Source organism: Rana temporaria, chromosome 5, assembly GCF_905171775.1.
Source record: "Rana temporaria chromosome 5, aRanTem1.1, whole genome shotgun sequence".
NCBI classification, from domain to species: Eukaryota; Metazoa; Chordata; class Amphibia; order Anura; family Ranidae; genus Rana; species Rana temporaria.
This window is the reverse complement of record NC_053493.1, coordinates 117,885,942-117,905,328: the sequence shown is the minus strand read 5'-3', so window position 1 is coordinate 117,905,328 and position 19,387 is coordinate 117,885,942. Positions and strand designations below refer to the sequence as shown.

Below are 19,387 nucleotides of genomic sequence, written 5' to 3'. Positions count from 1 at the left end.
TTTTTGTTTTAATAAAGACCAACCTTGTTTGTTAAAAAAAAGTAAAGAAAATGAACATAGATGTCACAAGGAAGCTCGTCTGTTAAAAAAAAGGGAGTGAATGTTATATTGTATTTAATTAAGGGAGTTATTAATTCCACATGTATTGCTCTGAACCTAAGAAGATCTAAAGAACAGAACATCTTTAGCTCAAACGTCTTTTTTTTTACAGGATCTTGGCAGTAGGATAAATACATAATTCAAGCCACTAGCCAAACGTACTTCTAAAGAAAAACTTAATTGTTCATTGCATGTTATGTAAGATCTGTATAGACCATAAACCACAGAAAACAACCATTTATTTAGTTACTCCCGAAATTCGTTTTTATTTATTTTGTTTTGTTAAAAAATACATTTGTCCAAAAATCCGAATTAATTAAGGTTGAATCTGTCATTGTAGGCTTATGGTGTCTGTCGAATGTTCTAAGAAGATTCGACAGAGCAGCTAAACTGTACGACGCCGCAAATGTACATTTCCGGCCGAATGTTCCTACAAGCTATAGAAGAATTCTAATGTTGTAGGACACTAGTAATAATTATATTTATAAATAATTATTGCTAGTTAACCAACATTCAAATTCTTCTATAGCCTATGGGCCGAGCATTTGACCGGAAATGTATGACTGTGGCGTAGCTGCTTGTCGAATCTCCATTTAGCTGCTTGTCGAATCTTCTTAGGACTTTCGACAGACACCATAAGCCTTCAATGACAGATTCAACATTTGTAACATTCAACATTTGTATGTTTTTCGCTGCTTCGTCGAATCTTTGTCATTCACGTCGAATGGTTTACCCCAACACTGTCTCTATAATGTCAAATCTTTTCTCTCTATGTCGAATCTTTCCTCTCTATGTAGAATAATCTTGGACTAATAGAGTTAAGGTTAGGCAGATTCGACCGCAAATTCGATAGACACAGATTGCTATTGTCAGCGTCATGTCGAATCTCCTATCTATATCGAAATGTTGTAGCAACGAAAATAAAGCATTTTATTTTTTATGTCGGATCGTTCGGATTTCGGATTCTGCGTGTTCGTTTTTGTTTGTTAAAATTATAACGAAAATACCCAAAATTCGGACGAAAACGAATGCACATGTATACAATCCAGTCCTTCTCCTTTGTATTTCTCCACTATGAGATCATCGGATGTGGGGAGATTTAGATGGTCTTGGTCGTTTGGCACTTAACATTCATCAGATAAGGTGATCCATATTCATAAAATTGTGTGATCTATCAGTTTTGGATATACTCTTGTGAATTTCTTTACCTTTATATATGTGTTTCTTTGCTTTATGTACAGCCTTATTAGATAATTCTTGCTATGTTCAGTATTTTATGTTATCTCCCTGTTAAAAATTATCTTTATGTTGGCTGCCTTCCAGAACGACAAATCAATATTAGTGTATCCTTCCACTTTATGAATAGTTGTTTTTCCAATAACATGTTGGTTGAAAGTTACTGACCATGTAATTTATTTAATACTTAAAAAAAAACTTCTGGAAATAACTCAAATTAACCAGTTTACAAGAAAGCACATCCAAACCTCAGCGTCCGCCGAGAGGGTCGCTGTGTACTTAAACATTTTTACTGGCAGGTCTATACTTTGTGGATATCAACTGACCACTTACACTCACTCGTAAGCCAGATATGAGTGATAATTTTAAAAAACGGTATTTTTGCCTTCTTAAATATATTTATGTTTTATAGCAACATCTGGAGGATGGTGGTTTTCCAGATAGATACCTTGTATATTTTGTAATCAGTCATCTTCTGACTACAATAGAGCACACTGTATTTTATGATGATGTAGTTGTTTAGCCTTGCTCCCCAACCGAGCAGTACAGAGGCAGTACTTTTAGTAGGTTCTTAAAGATGAACTTTACCAGCTGTGTAGGGTTTTTTTCACTGCCAGGGCGATAAGGATGTGTGACTCTCTTCCACAATTAGTGGTGTCAGCGGGAAGTAGTTATATTTTTAAAAGACTCTTGGACGTGCATCTTAGTGAACACAACATACAGGGATATGGGAAATGATTATCGACACTGACAAAGATACACCTACACAGGTTGAACTGGATGGACTATTGTCTTTATTCCACCTTACCTACTATGTAACTATGTAACCACCCATATTCATGTTTCTTTTCCTTTCCTATATTGTTTGCTTTGTTATCCTCGAAAAACATACTAACACATTTCTGCCTTGCCCTACTGTAATCCACCACACCACTGTGCTGCCCACCAGGTCCCATGCCGCTGTAATCTGCTCCTATGTCATCAGGAGCTGGCTGTCTCGTCCTGGTTTTTGAAGCCAGCCCCCTGATGATGCAGTTCTGCAAGATGTGTTGTAGATTGCCTGCTCAGATGAGTGTTGCACGAGTATCCCTGAAGGATAGTATCCCAGATGGAAGCTAAAAGTGAGGTGAAACAGCAGGCTGCTTACCACAAGAAAGGTTTTACCCCCCCCCCCCCCCCCCAAAAAAAAATAAGATGTAACGGGAGGGCCCGTGGAACCCAGAAGCTCTTAGAAAGTATGAGCCAGAAAATAATGGACATTCATATGTCTTGGATTGCTTTAAAATAGGTCTGTAATTCACAATATCTCCCAGGATATATGCCATATTAGAATAGTGACTCATTCTAGTGTGGCTGCTCTGCATCTAATTGTGGCTTGTGCTAATTGACCCTGTAATTGTGTAAAGGTGTATTGATGATAATGTGTATTGTAAGTTAGCAGACAGCCAGACTGGGAAGCCTAAAGGTCATGTGTCTGAGTCATCAGCTGTAGTTAATTAGCTCATGTAAATTAGGTCAGGTCCCGGAGTCAGTGTGTCTGCTAAGAGATGTATTGAAGAAGATGTGTATTGGGGGGCTCGTTATGTAACCATTGTGTGATGTTGTGGGTGGAGTTGGGTCATTGTTCATTTGGGTACTGCACTATTCTTTTGGTGTATTTAAGAGCCTGCTTTCTCAATAAAGATTGTCAGACCTGCTGGAAACCTAAAAAAAGAGCTGTGTCTCGCATCTGGGGAAGAATTATTCTTATGGGTCTCATTCGCCTGACTGTGGAGTGTCGGTAGCTGCCTTGTGTTCAGAAAGGGAATATCCTAAACGGCTTTGACCCCTTTCGCATTTGGGGTGCCGTTACATAATATATCTGAGATTTTGTGGGAGAAGGGGTGGGAGCAATGTTCTTGAAGGTAGAAACCTTGGGTGAAGGTCCACGTACATGACAGTTAAAGTTCCACAGCCATTGGCTTTTAAATTTAACATGCCTAAGAGCCGGTTCACACAGGGGCGACCTGTCAGAAGACTCAGCCGCCTGACAAGTCGCGGTCCGCTTTATTTAATGGAACCGTTGTAATAGGAGCGACGCAAGTCGCTCAGACTTAGAAAAAGGTTCCTATACGACTTTAGGGGCCACTCGGGGTGACTTGCATTGACTTCAATACAGAAGTCATTTTGCAAGTTACCTCTCAAGTCATCTTGAGATCGCCTTGCCGAGTCGCCCCACAAAGTCGTACCACCTGTGTGTGAACCGGCTCTCAATGGGAATCCTCAGAATTAACTTTCAGGAATATGAAGTTTGCACATGTTTTTATTCTGTAAATTACACAATTTGCCCACAATGCTTTGTATAATATCATAAATCAAGTAGTTAGGGGAGATGTTCAGACTAGGAACAGGGGAGCAGAAGATTAAAGCAGTGGGGCAGATGTCTAAGCACACACATAAGGCAGACTCGTTTATTGTAAACGCTGTTTATCCGGACAGGAGAAAATCAGAGTTAAAACCCACCTAAACTGCATTTTTTTTCAAATGTGTTTAGATGCATTCAGGTGCGTTTTGTTGTTTGGGCATTTAATTATTTGGCCAGAATTTTATTATATTCTGGCTATTTAAATGAATATATGCTCAAGCGCTAAACACGCCTAGTGCTTAGGTGTGACTAGACGCGATTAGCATTTTTTATGCTTAAAAGCTCCTTTCCTGAACGTGATTCATCTGCGTTCAGAAGGAGCTTTGACTGCCTCCAATTGCTGCTGCTCCCAAACTCCTCTAAATGCCTTATGGGCCGGATTCAGATACAATGGCGTATCTGTCCGGCCGGCGTAACGTATCTCCGATACGTTACGCCGCTCTAACTTTGGGCGCAAGTTCTTTATTCAGAAAGAACTTGCACCCTTAGTTACGGCGGCGTAACGTATGTGTTGCGGCGTAAGGCCGCGTAATTCAAATGGGGATGTAGGGGGCGTGTTTTATTCAAATTTTTGTTGACCCCGCGTTTTTTACGTTTTATTTGAACGGCGCATGCGCCGTCCGTAAAATATCCCAGTGTGCATTGCTCTATATGACGTCGCAAGGACGTCATTGCTTTCGACGTGAACGTAAATTACGTCCAGCCGTATTCGCCAACGACTTACGCAAACGACGTAAAATTTCAAAACTGGGCGCGGGAACGACGGCCATACTTAACATTAGCTACCCCTCATATAGCAGGGGTAACTATACGCCGGAAAAAGCCGAATTCAAACGGCTTAAAAAAAAAGCGCCGGGCGGTCGTTCGTTTCTGAAACGGCGTAAATCCTAATTTGCATATTCCTCGCGTGAAAATACGGAAGCGCCACCTGGAATTGCAGCCTAAGATCCGACGGTACACCGACACTTACACCTGTCGGATCTTAGGGATATCTATGCGTAACTGATTCTCTGAATCAGTCGCATAGATACGACCGGCGGAACTCAGAGATACGACGGCGTATCAGGAGATACGCCGTCGTATCTCTTTCTGAATCCGGCCCTATGTGTGCATGGACATATAGGGCCAGATTCTCGTAGACTGGCTTAAAAATGCGGCGTTACGCCGCCGCAAGTTTTACGGGCAAGTGCTTGATTCACAAAGCACTTGCCTGTAAAGTTGCGGCAGGGTATCGTAAATCCTCCGGCGCAAGCCCATCCTAATTCAAATGATCCGGGTAGGGGGCGTGGAATCGTTTAAATTAGGCGCGTTCCCGCGCTGAACGTACTGCGCATGCGCCGTCCCTAAAATTTCCCGACGTGCATTGCGCTAAATGACGTCGCAAGGACGTCATTGGTTACACAAACAACGTAAATCTTTACATTTCGACGCGGGAAGGACGGCCATACTAAACATTGGTTGCCCCTCATATAGCAGGGGCAACTTTACGCGTCGCAAATCGTACGTAAACGTCGTATCTTCACTGCGTCGGCCGGTCGTACGTTCGGGAAGGCGACACCTAGCGGCGAAAAAAAAATTGCATTTAAGATCCGACAGCGTAAGAGCCTTACGCCTGTCGGATCTCATGGTTATCTATGCGTAACTGATTCTAAGAATCAGTCGCATAGATACAACAGCCCAGATTAGGACTAACGACGGCGCACATTGCGTTGCGCCGTCGTAAGCCCTTTGAGAATCACCAAAATCACCAAAAGCCTCAAAAATGGCAGTTTAGGAGCAGCAGTGTGCATGAGGCCTAATAATTAATACAAGCTACTGGGAGGGATGACAGTGGAAAGGAGAGTAGTATAAATAAAGACAGCTGCAGATGTGTATGGGAGTAAACAGGAAGAGCAACTCTTCGGCTCTTTGTTCTTCAAAAATCGCAGCTGTCCACCAAAGTCTATTCAAAGGACCATTCAATTTTTACTGTCCAAGAGTTTTGCTATACAACCCTGGCTGTGTGCTCTCTCTCACAGCACAATACAGTTTTACCTCATGTGAGTGAAGGTTGTTCCTTCCCTGAGCTTGCTATGTTCACTGCGAGGCTCCTTACCTTACTTCTTGACCATGTTAATGGATTAGGAGATTAAATGCTATTAAAACAATATCTCACAAAAGTGAGTACACCCCTCACATTTTTGTAAATATTTTATTATATCTTTTCATGTGACAACACTGAAGAAATTACACTCTACTACAATGTAAAGTAGTGAGTGTACAGCTTGTATAATGCCGCGTACACACGGTCGTTTTTTGTGATGAAATAAAACGACGTTTTTCATCATGAAAAAAAAACAAAGTTTTTCTAACTTCATCATAAAAAACGACGTTGCCCACACACCATAATTTTCTGAAAATGCTCTAGCAAAGCGCGGTTACGTACAACACGTACGACTGCACTCTGTTCCATTCAAGCTCCCGTCTCATAACTTGCTTCTGAGCATGCGTGGGTTTAAAACATCGTTTTAGCCCACACCCGATCATTTTTTATGACACAAAAAACGACATTTTGAAAAACGACATAAAAAATTGAAGCATGTTCGAATTTTTTTTTGGTCGTTTTTTAGAAGACAAAAAACTATGTGAAGCCCACACACGATCATTTTAAATGACGTTTGTTTTATTTCATCACAAAAAACGACCGTGTGTACGCCGGATTACAGTGTATATTTGCTGTCCCCTCAAAATAACTCAACACACAACCATTAATGTCTGAACCGCTGGCAACAAAAGTGAGTAAACCCTAAGTGAAAATGTCCATATTGGGCCCAAAAGTGTCAATATTTTGTGTGGCCACCATTATTTTCCAGCACTGCCTTAACCCTCTCAGACATGGAGTTCACCAGAGCTTCACAGGTTGCCACTGGAGTCCTCTTCCTCTCATCCATGATGAAATCAAGGAGCTGGTGGATGTTAGAGACCTTGTGCTCCTCTGCCTTCCATTTGAGGATGCCGCACAGATGCTCAAAAGGGTTTAGGTCTAGAGACAGGCTTGGCCAGTCCATCACCTTTACCGTCATCCTCTGATCAAGGATAGTAGAGGAAGAACCTCCCACATCCACATCAAAGAGAGTTGGCAAGCCCATTGGACTAGTCTATGTCCATATATACATATCACAGGCAGATAAGGATTTGCAATACAGTTTGGCTAAAATTGTCTCAATATGAAAGCAGTCGTGAAAAGGAGATTAACTTGAGGCTTCTTTAGTGAATCTAGAAAGTATTATTAAGTGTTACTAACTAAACCCATAACAGTAAAATCAGTCTTATTATGTAGTAAAGCACGCTTTACTAGATACTCACTGTGGAACCTAAGGGGTTAATCCTCCACATTGTGTAAAAAGGCTGTCTGATCCTGTCTTCTCTAACCCTCCCTTCTTCCACAGTCCACAATCCATTGTCTGATAGTACAGAGCCTTGGGGGCACTCTGCACATGCACGGTTTGTTGTGGGAGGGTGCATGTGATCAGCACAGGGCCAATCAGCACTGGAAAGGCAGAGGGTCGGGGGTCCTGCAGCCTCATAGGACAGTCAGGGGAGGATGAAAACTCCTACAAGCTTTAACCAGTGCTGATAGAAGTCACAAGACTTCTATATACTGCTGATGAGAAAAGGTATTTAGCAGTTTCCATTTTCTAAAATAAATGCATTTCCATATTCTATTTACTGTGGGAGACCAAATAAAATGAATGCAGGGTCCTGTGTTTAGTAACACTTTAAAGGCTTAATAATGTTTTCAATAAAATAAAGAAGATGTAATACACACACACACACACACACACATATATATATATATATATATATATATATATATATATATATATATATATATACATATATATACACTGCTCGAAAAAATTAAAGGAACACTTTTAAATCAGAACTCCTGGGATATTGATCTGGTCAGTTAAGTAGCAGAGCGAGAGGGGTGTATATACCCAGCACCGTGCTGCATATAAAATGACACTGACCTTTACTTTTTTTTTGCCATAGATATCGTTTAGCCGTGGAATTCACCGCGGCTTCCGGGCAGGGAATCCTGCGGGAGTGGGCGTTCCTATTGTCATGCCAATTGATTGACATGCTAAACGACGGCGCACACAGCGCGTCACGACTTCCCGAAGGAAGCTCGGGTCGGCTCGATTCGGCGCCTGCGCACCGGCGCCGAATAGAGCCGAGCCGACCCGAGCTTCTTTCGGGAAGTCGTGACGCGCTGTGTGCACCGTCGTTTAGCATGTCAATCAATTGGCATGACAATAGGAACGCCCACTCCCGCGGGATTCCCTACCCGGAAGCCGCGGTGAATTCCACGGCTAAACGATATCTATGGCAAAAAAAAAGTAAAGGTCAGTGTCATTTTATATGCAGCACGGTGCTGGGTGTAGTGTTAGAAATTTTTTATAGTTTGAACCTCCACTTTAATCAGTTTCAGCTGCTTTGCTGATAATTGAAATTAACAACGGGCAGAGCTTTTTTTCTCAGAAAATAGTTGCAGGAACTCAACCATGACCCCGTTCAGATTTCTCAAACAGTAGAAGGGTCTTAAAGGGGCATTAAATACCGGGATTGCATTACATACAGAGTACAGAGTTCAGGGGGGTTACACACAGTGCAGAGCTGTCACTTGTAAACACAGAAACCAGACTTCTGTGTTTACAAGTGATTGTGGTGAGCATGCACCAAAGGGTCTGAGCCAGAGGTGGTGGAACTGAGTTCCCCCAAGTTCCCCCTGAAAAAAAGCCCTGATGACGGGTGCATTAGATGGGCAACAATGAGACGACCTCCAAAACAGGAATGTTTTTTTAGGTGGAGGTGTCTGACATTTTTTTTCCCTACTCATCTTTTCTGACTGTTTTTCACTAGTTTTGTTGGGGAAATTCACCATCACTTCTTGGCCTACTGATCCACCAGAAAGCAATTCAAAATCTGCCGATGGGGACACAGCAATAAAAACCTGACAGCGGTCCTAAGTCTTTACACACCTAAAATATAAAAAAAAGTTTCAGCTGGAGTCCCAGTTTAACTCTGTTTTATGCTTACGTGTCCAGAAATTTGGAAAGGGTAAAACAAATTTACACATGCTTCCAAACGGACACGTATTACTCTTCTTCTATACAAAAGGTAATGTGGAGGAGAACTACGAATAGCTTAAACATTTGCTGGAGGAAAAAGACAGTGTCATATTTCCACAAAGGCATGCAGGAGCTGAATTGTGAAGGCTGCAAGTTTACATCTCCCAATGACTGACCTGCAGAGCACCTTCGTGAAATTCCAAACTTCTCCTGAGCAGGAAGAAAAACAATTCACTTTACATCTTAAACATATTTCAAAAAGCGTCTCCACAGCTGATTCACATTAACGGCTTCTGGCAAAAATGTTAAACTCCCTTTCCATAATAATATTTACTGAACGACATCTGTGGTGGTTCCATAGAGGAATCCTCTATTTACATACACCCTAAACAAGACTAAATCAACTGGTGCTACCAATATGGAGGAGCACTGGGGCCATCAGAAAAATGTTTTTGTTTTACAGAATTATAAGTTGAGTTTGAAACAAATGTGCGGTCATGTAAGTGCCGGTTTACACTACCCCTACTTGGGATCCGACTTGTGTCGCCCCAAGTCGTGCGACATGAGAAATTTAATTGAAGTGAATGAGAGCCGTCTTAAAGGGGTTGTAAAGGTAAAAAAAAATCCCTAAATAGCTTCCTTTACCTCAGTGCAGTCCTCCTTCATTTACCTCATCCTTCGATTTTGCTTTTAAATGTCCTTCTTTCTTCTGCGAAATCCTCACTTCCTGTTCTTCTGTCTGTAACTACACACAGTAATGCAAAACTTTCTCCCTGGTGTGGAGAAAGCCTCGTTAGGGGGGAGGGCGCGAGCAGGAGTGTCAGGACGCCCACTAACACACAGTTTCTTTCTCTATCTGCAAATTTAGAGAGTGTCCTGACACTCCTGCTCGCCCCCTCCCCCCTCAAGAGGCTTTCTCCACACCAGGGAGAAAGCCTCGCATTACAGTGTGTAGTTACAGACAGAGAACAGGAAGTGAGGATTTCTCAGAAGAAATAAGGACATTTAAAAGCAAAATCGAAGAATGAGGTAAGTGAAGGAGGACTGCACTAAGGTAAAGAAAGCTATTTAGAGAAACTTTTTTTTACCTTTACAACCCCTTTAATATACACTACTGAAGTCGCTCCGACTTCAGAAAAGGTTCCTGTACTACTTCAAGGCGACTTCTAGGCAACTTGTACCCATTGATTTCAATAGAAGTTGCCTCCAAAGTCGGATCAACGGGGGTTCCGCGGGCGGACGTTTTTTTTTCCTGTGAATTTAACTTTTATAATCCTGCCAAGCTTGTACTCACATGTTTAAAGCGCCTACTCCTCCGCATTCTCAATCGTCAGAAATTCTGTACTTATAAAAATCTCAGGAATTTTCCATTTTGCTTGTGGGCAGCGTGAAGCCCACAAGCAAATATTCCCGGGAAGCAGTGAATGCTGATATCCCAGCATTCACCGCTCTAACCCGTGCATGAGCAGTGACGGCGAGCAGCGCCATCAACACTTCGCAGTTGCCATCACAAAGGCCAAGGTAATGAAAAGTCCACGCCCCATTGTGACGACATGCACATCACAGATATCAGCTATAGCTCAGAACGTGCACTGAGCAGCTGATGATAACGTAATGTTTTCACCTCATGGGAAGCGTGACACTGTGCTCCCAGGAGACACTGGGGCACTGAGAAATGAAGAAACACGCCCACTCCCGTGGGAGGGAGACCAGGAAGTGTCTGCTATTGTCTACAGAATAAAGGTATTGCAACGCTTTAAAAAATTATGAATAGCAGAATGTATATGTAAATACTGAGATGGTCTGAATAAGCAATAGTTGATATTGAGGGTGCACCTCCGCTTTAACTGAAGCAATTTTACAGGAAGAGAAAATAGTTTACTCAGGCAAACCCCTCCCTCCCACAGAGCTGATTATTCTGTGATTGGCCACAGCCAAAGTCGCCTGTCCTGGAGGCAATTTTAAATCACGTTGTAAGTTGCTCCAAGTCGCGCTGAAGTTGCCTTGCAAAGTCGTGTTGTAAGTCGGGTTTCCCCTGTGTGAACTGTACACAAATTAAATTTATATATTTTTTTCACACAAATAGAGCTTTATTTCAGTGGTATTTGATCACCACAGTTTTTTTTATTATATAATTGAAAAAATCTAAATTTTGAAAAAAAATAAAATAAACAATATTATTTACTTTTTGCTATAAAACATAGGTAAAAAAAAACATTTATTTCTTCATAAATTTAGGTCAAAATGTATTTTGCTACATGTCAATTGCTTTGCATGAAAGCTATAGCATCTACAAACTATGGTATATATATGCTGGAGTTTTTATTTATTTATTTTGTATACTAGTTCCGATGAAATTTTCAGACAGACTTTTTTCATCGGAGAAACCAATCGTGTGTGGGCCCCATCAGTCTTTTTTCCATAGGTGTAAAATGATAGAACATGTTTTAAAATTTTCCGATGAAAAAAAAAAAAACGATAGTAAATTCCGATCGTCTGTTTGGAACTCCATTGGACAAAAATCCACGCATGCTTAGAATCAAGTCGACGCATGCTCGGAAGCATTGAACTGCATTTTTTTCAGCTCGTCGTAGCGTTTTGGCACGGTCAGAATTTAGTCTGATAGTGTGTATGCAAGACTGATGAAAGTCAGCTTCATCGGAATTTCGATGAAAAATTCCATCGTATTTTAAACCATCAGAAATCCGATCGTGTGTACGCGGCATTATAGTCGGACTATGATAGTGCCGGTGTCCTGTCGAAAACTGGCTCCTGTTGAAAAATGCTTCCGATGGGTCCGCACATGCGCAGTACCAAACGTCACTCCAGCAGATATGTTGATCGGGCGTGACGTTAACACATACGTGGCATTATCCGACTATAACAGCGGAGGCAGAACGTATTTGTCAGATGCTGCCTCGCTGTCGCGTGGGTTCAGTGTGCTGAACAGCGGATTTTGGCAGTGTCTTAGGCTGCATTCACACCTTAGCGCAGCGTTTTGTACCGTGATTTGCCATGACAAATTGCGGCGTTTTGTACCGCGATTTGCTTGCGACAAAACGCGTAATTTTTTAACCTTGTTTTCGCTGGAGGGGTGATTTACACATTGTCGGCTATGCCGAACGCCGAAGCCGCCTGAAAAAAAGGGTCAAGGACTTGTTTTGAGCTTCAGGCGTACTGCGTTTCGGCGTTCGGCGTGGAGATGTGAACCATCTCCATAGAGAACAATGTTAAATCACCCCTCCAGCGTATTTTAGGCTGCAATAGCATCGGGCTTCAGGCGTTAAAACGCCTAGGTGTGAATGGAGCCTTAGGGCAGGTTGCAACACACACAAAACCCACCCTTCAACACACTGAACCCGCCCTGCAACACACACAAAACCCACCCTTCAACACACTGAACCCGCCCTGCAACACACACTGAAGCCACCCTGCAACACACACAAAACCCACCCTTTAACACACTGAACCCACCCTGCAACACACACAAAACCCACCCTTCAACACACTAAACCCGCCCTACAACACACACAAAACCCACCCTTCAACACACTGAACCTGCCCTGCAACACACACAAAACCCACCCTTCAACACACTGAACCCGCCCTGCAACACACACTGAAGCCACCCTGCAACACACACAAAACCCACCCTTTAACACACTGAACCCACCCTGCAACACACACAAAACCCACCCTTTAACACACTGAACCCACCCTGCAACACACACAAAACCCACCCTTTAACACACTGAAGCCACCCTGCAACACACACAAAACCCACCCTTTAACACACTGAACCCACCCTGCAACACACACAAAACCCACCCTTCAACACACTAAACCCGCCCTACAACACACACAAAACCCACCCTTCAACACACTGAACCTGCCCTGCAACACACACAAAACCCACCCTTCAACACACTGAACCCGCCCTGCAACACACACTGAAGCCACCCTGCAACACACACAAAACCCACCCTTTAACACACTGAACCCACCCTGCAACACACACAAAACCCACCCTTCAACACACTGAACCCGCCCTGCAACACACACTGAAGCCACCCTCGCTGCCTCGCTGTCGCGTGGGTTCAGTGTGCTGAACAGCGGATTTTGGCAGTGTCTTAGGCTGCATTCACACCTTAGCGCAGCGTTTTGTACCGCGATTTGCCATGACAAATTGCAGCGTTTTGTACCGCGATTTGCTTGTGACAAAACGCATCATTTTTTAACCTTGTTTTCGCTGGAGGGGTGATTTACACATTGTCGGCTATGCCGAACGCCGAAGCCGCCTGAAAAAAAGGGTCAGGGACTTGTTTTGAGCTTCAGGCGTACTGCGTTTCGGCGTTCGGCGTGGAGATGTGAACCATCTCCATAGAGAACAATGTTAAATCACCCCTCCAGCGTATTTTAGGCTGCAATAGCATCGGGCTTCAGGCGTTAAAACGCCTAGGTGTGAATGGAGCCTTAGTGCAGGTTGCAACACACACAAAACCCACCCTTCAACACACTGAACCCGCCCTGCAACACACACAAAACCCACCCTTCAACACACTGAACCCGCCCTGCAACACACACTGAAGCCACCCTGCAACACACACAAAACCCACCCTTTAACACACTGAACCCACCCTGCAACACACACAAAACCCACCCTTCAACACACTAAACCCGCCCTACAACACACACAAAACCCACCCTTCAACACACTGAACCTGCCCTGCAACACACACAAAACCCACCCTTCAACACACTGAACCCGCCCTGCAACACACACTGAAGCCACCCTGCAACACACACAAAACCCACCCTTTAACACACTGAACCCACCCTGCAACACACACAAAACCCACCCTTTAACACACTGAACCCACCCTGCAACACACACAAAACCCACCCTTTAACACACTGAAGCCACCCTGCAACACACACAAAACCCACCCTTTAACACACTGAACCCACCCTGCAACACACACAAAACCCACCCTTCAACACACTAAACCCGCCCTACAACACACACAAAACCCACCCTTCAACACACTGAACCTGCCCTGCAACACACACAAAACCCACCCTTCAACACACTGAACCCGCCCTGCAACACACACAAAACCCACCCTTCAACACACTGAACTCGCCCTGCAACACACACTGAAGCCACCCTGCAACACACACAAAACCCACCCTTCAACACACTGAACCCGCCCTGCAACACACATAAAACATGCCGTTCAACACACTGAACCCACCCTGCAACACACAAAACCCACCCTTCAACACACTGAACCCGCCCTGCAACACACACAAAACCCACCCTTCAACACACTGAACTCGCCCTGCAACACACACTGAAGCCACCCTGCAACACACACAAAACCCACCCTTCAACACACTGAACCCGCCCTGCAACACACATAAAACATGCCGTTCAACACACTGAACCCACCCTGCAACACACAAAACCCACCCTTCAACACACTGAACCCGTCCTGCAACACACATAAAACATGCCCTTCAACACACTGAACCCACCCTACAACACACACAAAACTCATCCTTCAACACACATAACACGCCCCACAACAGCGAGGCATAATCTGACAAGTATGTTCTCCCTCGGCTTTTTGTAGATCATTGGATACTAAATCTGAGAACCTGCGCATGCGCTATGTTAACGTGAAGCCAGTTGATCAACATATCAGCTGGAGTGACGTTACATACTGTGCATGCGCAGACCCATCAGAGGCATTTTCGATAGAACACCCCCAACCCGGAAACCGCATCCGATATACAGATACCTTATTGTGCCTGTATGGGCCACCCTGTCTCAGCAGGTTCAGAAGCGGATATACTGATTATGCTGATTTCATAGGTGAGCATGAAATCTGTGCTTTCTCAAACCAATACTTAAGCATCACTACATTCTGAGGCCTCGTATACACGGGCAAGAATCTCGTCAGGAAAAGAAAGTAGTTTTTCCCGACGAGATTCTTGGCAAGAATCTATTGCCGCCCGAGTGTACACACTAACCTTTTCAAAAGAACCGCGGTTCTCTTGACAGACAAGAACGCGGTGACGTCATCGCATACGACCAGCATGCGCTCGCCACATTCGATGCTGTCGCCGCCATCTTGCTTCACCCTACCTATGCCGTGGAAGCTACCGCGCATGTGCCAAAGTCATTTTGAGCATGCGTGGGTTTCCACGGCAACAGGTAAGTATACACACTCTCGGGTTTCTCGTCGGGAAAGAGGCCGACAAGAATCTCAACGAGAAAATAGAACGCAGGTTCTCTATTTTTCTCGTCGAGATTCTGGCCAGATTTCCTGACGAGAAGCCTGAAAGCCTTGTACACACGAACGGTTTTCTCAGCAAGAAATCTCTGCCAGCAGTTTTCTTACTGGTTCTTGCCGAGAAAACTGGTCGTGTGTACGAGGCCTGACTCTAACTCCAGACTAAGTTCGATTTGTTCATATAAAAAGGATATGAAATGGGTCAGGCCAATCCTTCAAGTCAACACTGATTGATGTTTTGCCTCCATGTAAAGCGATCTGCTTGGTGATCCAGTAAATGGGTCCTGCAGATCACTTACTAGTTCACATCTGTTGGGTCCTTTTTAGGAACATTTTGGGCCAGATTCACAAAGAGATACGACGGTGTATCTACAGATACACCATCGTATCTCTGACTTACACTGGTCCTATCTATGCGCCTGATTCATAGAATCAGTTACGCATAGATAGGGCTTAGATCCGACAGTGTTACAATGTGTTACACTGTCGGATCTTATTTTCGATTTAAAAATGGCGCCGGGGGCGTTCCCGCTGATTTACCTTGAATAATATGTAAATCAGCGAGATACGCAAATTCACGAACGTACGCGGACCCGACGCAGTCTTCTTACGACATTTCCGTAGCGGCTTTCCCGTCGTATACTTACCCCTGCTTTTATCAGGCGCAGCCAATGTTAAGTATAGCCGGCGTTCCCGCGTCGAATTTGAATTTTCTAACGTCGTTTGCGTACGCCGATTCACAAACACGCGCATCGCAAGTCACGCTCACGTCGAAACCACTGACGTCCTAGTGACGTCAGTGGGAGCAATGCACGCCGGGAAATTCCCCGGACGGCGCATGCGCATTTAAATCGGCGCGGGAACGCGCCTGATTTAAATAGTACACTCCCCCTAGCCGCGGAATTTGAATTCCGCCGGGGGATTTAGGATCCGCCGCCGCAAGTTTGGAGGTAAGTGGTTTGTGAATTAGCCACTTGCCTCTCAAACTTGCGGGAGCGGATCTTAAATCACGTAGATTGAGCGGATCTATAGATCCGCTGATCTACGTGAATCTGGCCCTTTTAGTCCAAGCCGGAATGGAGTAAACTGCAAACTAAGGGAATTTTTACCATAATGCATATCCAAAAGTCAACATACACTATCATTGTATAAATAGTAATTCCATATTGGCCTGTTACATAGCCGACTATACCCTGAAATAGAACATGGGATGCTGATCATCGATCCAAAGCGCCCTTTCTCTTCTCTAGCATTACAATGCTTTAAAGTCCGATCACATAAGCCATATGCTATACTTCTATGTACCTACATTGCAACACACTGCAGCGCACCACAACACACAGTGTGCACTACATTTTTGTGTTTTGAGGTTTTACTGTTATCTCGGGATCCATTCGAGAGATTTCGTCTGCTGACAATATTGTTTTTTTTTTTAGGCTAGAACACTTGTTGTTTCAGATATTCCCTCACTTTCTCTCTGGGAAACGATTGTCAGCAGGAAGGAGAAATCTCTCCAAAGGAGATATGATTGGCAGTAAAACCAGAAAGAGGGGCTAATCCTTCCCCACGCTATCCACAACAAAGAAAAAAATGCATCACAAGGATTCACAGAGAGTTGTAGTTAGATTGTTGAAGGAGAGACCCAACTAAGGTAAAACTCATTCAAATGTGTTACAGTTGCTACTACTTATCATGTGCGTGTGTATTGCATCAGCACACTTTCACACTAGATGAGCAGTGCACTTCATTTAGAATAGCACCCCAACAAACAACTACAATACAGTGAACTGGAACAGTGCTACAGTGCAATGCACATGGTGCATAGTGTTGGTGCGCTGCATTTAAAAAATGGTCATGCTCCTTTTTTTTGGCTGCATTCACACCTGAGCATATCGTTTTCAGGCAGAAAGTCACGCAATTTTGCCACGATTTTTGCCACGATTTTGTACAGGTCAAAAGGTCAACAATTTAGGCGTTTGGCTTCAGGCGATTTGAGGTGGAGATGTGAACCATCTCCATAGAAAATAATTGATTTTTTTCATCCAGCGTTGTAGAGCTTCAGGCTTCAAGCTACAAAACGCTGCGGTGTGCCATAGGCCCCTTTCACACATGCGGACTGTATGTCTGCTTTTTCATCCATCCGTTTACGGAGGAAAAAGGGACATACATTAATCCCTATGAGATAGCGGGTGTCAGCGGATGAACATCCGCTGACACCCGATCTCATCGTTGTCTGCAATGCTCCGATTCTGGAGACGGCTGAGCAAGCGGATAAGACATGTACGGATCTTCACGGGATCCCTACATGTGAAAGGTGCCTTAAGGTGCACTGTCAGCACAAAATTAATGCTTTTTGCTTCAGTATCACTTGATCTGCAAAATGGCAGTGCATTCCAAAGGCCAGTAAGCCAGTAAAGTTTAGGTCTATATGTAGCAAAACAATTGTTCTCTCCGTTCTCTCTTTTTCTATGAAAAAAAGATCATGATCAAATATTACATATTGAGAAAACATCTATGGCCCTCCCTGTGCCAAGGATGAGCTGTGCTACATTCCATTTAGGCTGCATTCACACCTGCGCGTAGGTCGTTCGGTCGTTTTTTCACGCGTATTTATGCTTGTTTGCGCGTTTGCATACAGCGTCGTCCGACGTTTTTTATTTTAGCCAATAGGAAAAATGATCATCTTTTCATCACTTGTTGCTATGTTGGTAGATTTTTTTTATCTTCTGCCTGGGTGAAATGTTCTATTGATTAAAGTGACAAAACGCCCGTAGCAAACGCTCGTTGTCGCGCTAGTCGCTTAAATCGAGCGTTTCCATTACTTTCTATAGGAAATAGAAACGCTCAAAAATGCCCAAACCGCCCGATTCGCGCAAAAAAGGGTCTGGAACTTGTTTGAGCTTCAGGCGTTCGGTGTCAGGCATTTTGGAGTGGAGATGTGAACCATCTCCATAGGGAATAATGTATTTTTTTCCCCTCTAGCGTTTTTGAGAGTCGCGCTTCATGTGACAAAACGCTCAGGTGTGAATGCAGCCTTAGCTGTTACAAGACCTACCCTCAATCTCAATAATTGCCCATCTTGTTCTAATATCAACTTCCCTCCTACCTTAGCAAATGCTGTAAAACTATACAGTCTAGTGCCCTAGGTAATGACTTTTAAAGGCCAGCTGTTATTTATTATCTTCTAAACAAACTGAATGAGCCTTTAACCACAGAAATCTATTCAGAGAATTGGCACTTTTCAACTCCCCTTTATTTTATTAGTTTACACATCAACATTCAACATTCAAATTAACTGAAAACTTTACATAGACAGTGATCAAAGCTGTGACATGTACATGTCAACATTTCTGGGTAGAAAGCATGTGTCAGTTTATGTCTATATAAAATCAGTACAGTCTCTGGAAATGCCATGTATAAAGCAACACATTTCAGTTGGCAGACTGATCCACAAAGTGCAGGAAATAAAGGTGGCCTGCCAAGTTGCCAACTGTCCCTGATTTTCAAAGACAGCCCAAGTATGAAAAAGTAACCCTGTTGAAACTTTGGTTGCTGCTTAAATCACTGATGCCTTTTTTTATACATGGTTAGAGATACAGTATCAGTGCAGACATAATAAAAAAATATATACATATATATATATATATATATATATATATATATATATATATAGATAGATAGATAGATAGATAGATAGATAGATAGATAGATAGATAGATAGATAGATAGATAATCACTAATCACAATTGCACATAGTGCTTTGTGATTCTTGCAACTTTTGAAACTTGCAATTTTGTAAAACATTGCTAATGATGCAACAATCCCCAAATGTATATTTAAGCAAGTTGCGAAATCTTATACCAATACGTAAAAAAAAATTGCATTCAGAAACTCACAGATTGAGCTTTTAACATTCTAACTACACTTATCTTAAAAAAAGTAATGGAATTCTTTAATGTCACTCTATGCTGTTCTGCATTAAAATGCCTAAGAACATTCAATTGTCCCTGATGTAGCTCTGTTGAACCACTAATAGCATATTGCCTTTGGTATGGGGTGCAACGTTTTTCATCAAAGTATCTTCATTACTTTATATAACAAATAATTTTAAAAAAGAGAGGATAATGGGATTTTTAACGTACCACAGAAAAATTACAAACGCATATATATATAAAAAAAAATCTAATTTATTAATACAGAGATAAATTCATCAGGATATCATCATACAATAATCA

The 19,387-nt window shown here is 43.0% G+C and overlaps 1 protein-coding gene across 1 annotated transcript in view; it reads right to left on the bottom strand.

Moving 5' to 3' along the window:
* GASK1A (golgi associated kinase 1A) overlaps positions 1-19,387 on the bottom strand; it is a 52,628-nt gene that overhangs the window by 32,047 nt on the left and 1,194 nt on the right. The gene's annotated exons all lie outside the window — the stretch shown is intronic.